The sequence below is a fragment of the Eptesicus fuscus genome, chromosome 3, assembly GCF_027574615.1.
Source record: "Eptesicus fuscus isolate TK198812 chromosome 3, DD_ASM_mEF_20220401, whole genome shotgun sequence".
In the NCBI taxonomy this organism is placed as follows: domain Eukaryota; kingdom Metazoa; phylum Chordata; class Mammalia; order Chiroptera; family Vespertilionidae; genus Eptesicus; species Eptesicus fuscus.
In genome coordinates this window covers 72,508,560-72,515,661 of record NC_072475.1, presented here as the reverse complement: position 1 = coordinate 72,515,661, position 7,102 = coordinate 72,508,560, and positions in this window count along the sequence as shown.

Below are 7,102 nucleotides of genomic sequence, written 5' to 3'. Positions count from 1 at the left end.
TGATTAGGCTGGCGGGGGGGGGGAGGGCAGTTAGGGGCAATCATGTAGGCAGGCATGTGAGCAGTTAGGAACCAGCGGTCCCAGATTGTGAGAGGGATGTCCAACTGCCGGTTTAGGCCCAATCAGGCCTAAACTGGCAGTTGGACATCCCCCAAGGGGTCCCGGATTGGAGAGGGTGCAGGCTGGGCTGAGGAGACCCCCCCACACACACACACACCCCGTGCACGAATTTCATGCACCTGGCCTCTAGTCATCAATAAATCAATAAGTGTGGGCAAGAATGTGGAGAAAAGGAAACCCTTGTGCAATGTTAATGGGAATGTAGACTGGTGCAGCCACTAGGAAAAACAAACAGTATAGAAGTTACTCACATATTTAAATATGGAATTGTTTTATGACTCAGCAATTCCACTTCTGGGTATATAGCCGAAGAAAACCAAAATACTAATTCGACAAAATATATGCACCCCTATGTTCATTGCAGACCCACACAAATATGGCAAATAGATTTTTTATAAAAACAATACACTTCACACATTATACAAAAATTAACTCATAATGAATCCTAGATCTATATTTAAAACATAAAACTTTTGAAGAAAACATAGAAAAAAATGTTATGGTATTAGGTTAGTCAAAGAGTTCATGACCCCAAAGGAACAATTCATAAAAGAAAAAAAAATTGATAAATCAGACTTCATCAAACTTTAAGACTTTATTTTATAAAAGATGATTAGAGAATAAAAAGACCAGTCACAAACAGAGAAAATATTTGCAAGTCATGTATCTGAATGTACAAAGAATATTCAAAGAAGTCTCAACAACTCACCAATAAAAAATCAACCAAAATGGACAAGTATTAGTACAAACACTGAACCAAAGAAAATACATGTTTTTCAAATAAGCATGTGAAAATATGCTCAGCATTATTATTAAAGCCACAATGAGATATTCCTTCACACCTATCAGAAAGGCTTTTTTTTTTTTTTTTAATAATTCCAAGTGTTGGTGAGGATGCAGAGTTAATAGAACTTTTATAGATTCCTGGAATGCAAAATGGTACAGCCACTCTTGAAAACATCTTGACAGTTTTTTATGAAGTCAAACACATGTCATATCACCTAAAAGTCCTACTCATAGATATTTACCCTAGAGAACTGAAAACATATGTTCACACAGCAAATGTTTACACAAATAGCTCTATTCAAAATTTCGGAGAACTAGGACCAGCCCAATGACCTTCAGTGGGTGAAAGGATAAACTGTGATACAGCCATGCAAAAGAATATTATTCGGCAGTAAAAGGAACAAACTATTGATACACACGGAAATTTGAATGAATCCTGAACGCAGTATGCTGGATAAAGAAGCCAGTTGCACAAGGTTACATCATATGATTCCATTTATATAACATTCGAGAACAGGATGGATTACAGTGATGGCAAATAGATCAGTGTTTGTCAAGGATTAGGGCTGAGGGGGAGTGTGACTTCAAATGGACAGCATGAGGAATTTTGGGGGATGATGAAACGGTTCTGCATCCCAACTATGATGATGGTTAAATGAATCTATACATATGTTAAAACTCATAGGACTCTACAAAAGGGCACTTTACTGTAAGTTAACTTAAAAAAATAAAAAAGTAAATAATTTTCAATAATCTGAACTCTAAAGAGAAAAATAGTTACCATTTTTGGATCTCTATGTGATAGAAACTTGCTAGCTAAATAACTAAAAATGATTATATATTCATTAATTTATCAATCTTTACATTAAATAACCCTGTTACTTAAGTATCCTTATTCTACAGATGAGGAAATTCAAAACCAGAGAGATTAAACAACTTGCCCATAATCACACAAATAGTAAGTGGCAGGGTCAGGATTTAAATTCATCCCTCCATTTACGTCCATAGCAATCATCACTTTGAACATTTAAGACAGAAAACCAATTTTGGGGAAAAAGCTTGATATTAGAATATTTGCTTCTGAGGTTTAAGATGGATAAAAACTAATATTTACTACTGGCATCAAAATTGAAAATTATTTTAGAAGCCTGCCAACTCTCAAGATATTTAAGAATTATAAAACATCCTGTTATCTACAATGCAAATAGCCAAAGAACTCAAATAACTGAAACATGTGTGTTTTCGGCTGCAATTAATTTTTATGTGAAAAATACAACTGACAAGTAAACAAGCTGATACCAGAAATTTTTGAAGCTATTTCCAAAATATACCACAGGTCAGCATATTTTCAGCACAATTTCTTGGACTGTCTACTTTGAAGTATAGAATACAAATCAATGAGTATTTGATCACCTATTATTTATGTTCATTATGATAACTGTGTTACTTCAAGATCCCAAAGTACCTTCTAAATCAATAATGCAAGTTTAAAATTTGTCCAAATGGTTTTATGACTGTTTATTTCATCATTTCCTTCTAAAAATTGAAAACTCATAACTGTATAGTAATTCGAGAGACTATTACATTTACTGTAAAATCCCATTTCCTCAATCATTTCAATTAATAGGAGTTCACTCATAGGGTTTAACTACTTTAAAAGAAAAATTAAAATCAAAGGCTAAAACAAATGTTCGTCTTTGTTAAACATATTTCTTGGTTACTTATTTTGAGATGTATGATCAAGACACACCAGAGACCTTTGCTTCCTGTTCTTCTTCCATATAACCCTAGGATTGGGGTTCACATTAATTATTTTTTTTAAATCTTTATTGTTGAGAGTATTATAGATGTCCCCTTCTTTCCCCCATTGCCCTCCTCCACCTGGTTCCTGCCCCACCCCAGGCCTTCAGCATCCTATTGTCTGTGTCCATGCATATGCATATGAGTTCTTTGTTTAATCTCTCCCCATCCCCTTCTCACTCTTTAATCTGAGATTCATCAGTCTGTTCCATGTTTCCATGCCTCTGGTTCTATTTTATTCATCAGTTTTTTTTGTTCATTAGATTACTTGTTCATTTATTTTTATTTTTAGATTCAATTGTTGATAGATATGTATTTATTGAATTTTGTTGTTCACATTTTGTATTTCTTCTTCTTCTTCTTCTTCTTCTTCTTCTTCTTCTTCTTCTTCTTCTTCTTCTTCTTCTTCTTCTTCTTCTTCTTCTTCTTCTTCTTCTTCTTCTTCTTCTTCTTCTTCTTCTTCTTCAGGAATACCTTTCAACATTTCATGTAATACTGGTTTGGTGGTTATGGGCGCCTTTAGCTTTTTCTTGTCTGTGAAGCTCTTTATCTGACCTTCAGTTATAAATGATAGCTTTGCTGGGTAGAGTAATCTTGGTTGTAGGTCCTTGCTATTCATCATTTCGAATATCTCCTGCCACTCCCTTCTAGCCTGCAAAGTTTTTGTTGAGAAATCATACAGTCATATGGGTGCTCCCTTGTAGGTAACTGTCTTTTGCTACTTTTAAGATTCTCTCTTTGTCTTTAATCTTTGGCATTTTAATTGTGATGTGGCTTGGTGTGGGCCTCTTAAGGGTTCTCTCTGTGCTTCCTGGACTTGTAAGTCTATTCTTTCACCAGGTAGGGGAAGTTTTCTGTCATTATTTCTTCAAATAGGTTTTCAATATCTTGCTCTCTCTCTGCTCCTTCTGGCATCCCCATAATGGGAATGTTGGTATGCTTGAAGTTGTTCCAGAGGCTCCTTACATAATTTGGGATTCTTTTTTATTTTTGCTCTTCTGATTGGGTGTTTTTGCTTCCTCATATTCCAAATTATTGATTTGATTATTTGAATCCTCTACTCTGTTGAATCCCTGTAAATTATTCTTTATCTCAGTGTATGCTTAATTTCTGACTAGTCGTTTTTGAAATTCTCTGAAATTTAAACTAAGTACCTTGAGGCTCTTGTTAAGGTCCTTGAGCATCCTTATATCCATTGTTTTGAACTCTGTATCTAGTAGTTTGTTTGCTTCCATTTCATTTAGTTCTTTTTCTGGAAATGTCTTCTGTTCTTTTATTTGTGACATATTTCTTTGTCTTCACATTTTGGCTGCTTCCCTGTTTGTTTCTATATATTAGGTAGAGTTGCTATGGCTCCTGGAATTGGCAGAATAGCCTTGTGTAGTAGTTATCTTGTAGGGCCCAGTGACTCAGCCTCCCCAGTGACCTGAGCTGGGCACTCTAGGTACACCCTTGTGGGGGTTGTATGCACAGTCTTATTGTAGTTGAGCCTTGATTGCTGTTGGCATTACTGGGAGGAATTGACCTCCAGGCCAATTGGCTGTGCGGACCAGCTGCAACTACAATGGAAGAGTTGCTGTGCAGGAGATGCCCCTAGCAGCAGGTCTTGCTTCATTGGGGCTTTGGTGCTCACTCAGTCTGCCCCTTGAGTGTGTCGCTCATGGATGTGTAGAGTTGTAAGCTGGTATGGTCTAAAGCTGTCCACTGGGTACACTGGCTCTGGATCTCCCAGGAGGTGCAAAGTCAGCCACTGCCTAGGGCCACCAGGCTGGAGTTACAGAGCCATCTGCAAATGGCTGCTGCTTGTGTTGGGCTTGGAAATGCCCAGGGAGGCCCAGAGGTGAAGCAAGGTAGGCTGGTGCTAATGCTGGGTTTGGGGCCTTTTACTGATATGTTTGGGGCATGCTGACACCAGCTGCTGCTTGTTTGAGATATTTTAGGTAAGTCTGAAGCCTGAGCCAGGACAGGCCATTTATATGGAAAAGCTGCTGCAAATTGGTTGGGGTGGGGTCTCAGGGAATTCCCAGGCCAGAGCAAACAGTGTGAGCCAGGCTGATGGAAACTCAGATATGACTGCCAGTCAGCTCTGGAATGGGGGAGATCTCAGCAGAGGAACAATGACCCCTGTGAGCACCCCTGTCTAGAGAAAGCCATCCCTGAGTTTTTGCTCCAATGCCAGACAGTTCAGTTTCTCCCTGTATGTTCCTGAATCCTCCTAGCCACTGTCCCAGTGCTGGAACTCAGAAGGAGCGACTTTGTGTAAGTTCATACACTGGTCCTTTAAGAGGAACTGCCTGGGTTTCCAGCAGCTTCGTATCACTCAGCCATCATCCTGGCTGGTTTTTATAGCCTGAAGTTACAGATTTTCTTCCCAGCTCTGGAACCCTGGGCTGGGGGTCTGGTGTGGGGCTGGGACCCCTTACTCCTCATGGGAGGCCTCAGCAGCCGAGATATTCCTCCTGATTAAAGAAATGCCACACATGGATGTCAGACCAACCCTTTCTGTGCCTCCACCCCTCCTACCAGTCTCAATGTGCTTTCTTCTTTACTTCTCTGATTGCAGGATTTCCATTCAGCTAGCTTTCAGGTGGTTCTGAATGATGGTTGTTCTGTATTTGATGTGTTGTGAGAGGTGGTGAGTACACTGCCATCTTGGTTCTCCTTTAAATTATTTTTTAAATAATTTTAACTGCTGTGGGAGAGAATGCATTCTCTGCCTCTTTTCTTTGCACCCATCATAAATGCTTCTATTTGGGGATGCTGGGACATTCTGCCCAATTTAATTTAATTCCTTAAACTTGTTAGTATAATGCCAAGTATTGTATTTGATTTTGAGCATAAAAATTGTCATGCATGAATATTACTCTCAAGTTACTCAGTATCAAATGGGAAAGACAAGCATGGAAACAAAAGATTGCAAAAATAGCCTTATCTCTAGAGAGACACAAAGGAAGTAAGGAACAACTTTGCTTGGCTGGGTAAACGAAGGCAACACAGTATATAAAACTATGGGATGGTTCTTAGCCCAGCTGTACCTACATTACTTTCCTCTCTCCCCCCAGACCCATTATGCAGGCAACCATAAGAAAACCCATGAGGACTTTAAGAAAGTTTTAATAAAATACGGTATGTATTAATTCAAAGCTCAGACAACTTTTTCTGTAAAGAACCAGACAGCAACTATTTTATACTGGACACACATTGTCTGAGTGGAAGCAGCCAGAGACCATTTGTAAATTAATATAGTGTGGCTGTATTCAACAAACATTTACAAAAATAGTTGAAGTCTAGATTGGGTGTGAGGCCATCGTGTGCCAACTCCTGCATTAATCAAATCAACACAATTATATGTCTAAGCTTCAAGTATAAATTATTGGATCCTTCACTGATAAAACAATAATGATTTATGTCAATGAAAAATGTGATTTGTTGCAAGTAAAGTTAATAAAGACTCAAGTTATTTTGTTGCAGATACCTGAAATGCAAGAGCTTTCTCTTAATATAAATAAAACCTCAACTCCTAAGAACTTTGCTCTTGGCCTAACAAACTGTTCTTTACTACCTAAAGCCATGGGGCATATTAGGAAGCTCTAAAATAAAAGAAGAGCTTCATTAATCATTTACTTCTTCTTACTCTCAGAATTCTCTTTTGAACAAAGGGTTTGAGAATTTCAACTGTGGAAATGTGTGTGAACTGTGTGCGGAAATGTTTCTCTGTTGCAGTGTGGCTGATAGGGTCTTTATCCCTTAGCAACGAACACCTTTACAGCACAGCCCTGCAGAGAGCTTTTGAGCAAATCTTAATTGAGCCAAATCCTCTCCATGGGTAATGCTTTAAGTTTGACACTTTGGTTTTGATGGAGACAAGAGCTACCTGTTGACACATAATTTGAAACTTCTTTCATCGCAGTGTCTAAAGAATAATAATCGGAACTGAGACTGTCCTAACTAGGTGATAACAGACAGGGGTGGTGTCAGAGAAGTGTGAATACCATGACCAGATTACCCAAATCTGTGGCTAAATCTGGAACGTTACTTTCGAGAAATGTCAATCTGGCATCATCTAAGGTGAGTCATCATGTCATAAGCAACACAAGCTTTTCTCCAACTGCTGTTTTTTAAAAACATAATAATTACTATTGAATACAAGTGCATCCTGCTTTAAAAAAATATTCTGATGCCTTAGCAAAGGTAATGCTTTTATTCTATTATGAGCTGCCCACATGCACTTCTTAGGCTGTGACTCATCTCAATGGTTTTCCAGTTAAAGAACATTTTATTCTAAAATTTTTAAAAAAATTAATGTCCCACAGCGGTGTGGGGTTAGCATAAACACGGAATGATAGGCAATTCAGTCTAAAACCAGAATCATGGTAATATCAAAGTATATAAGAGC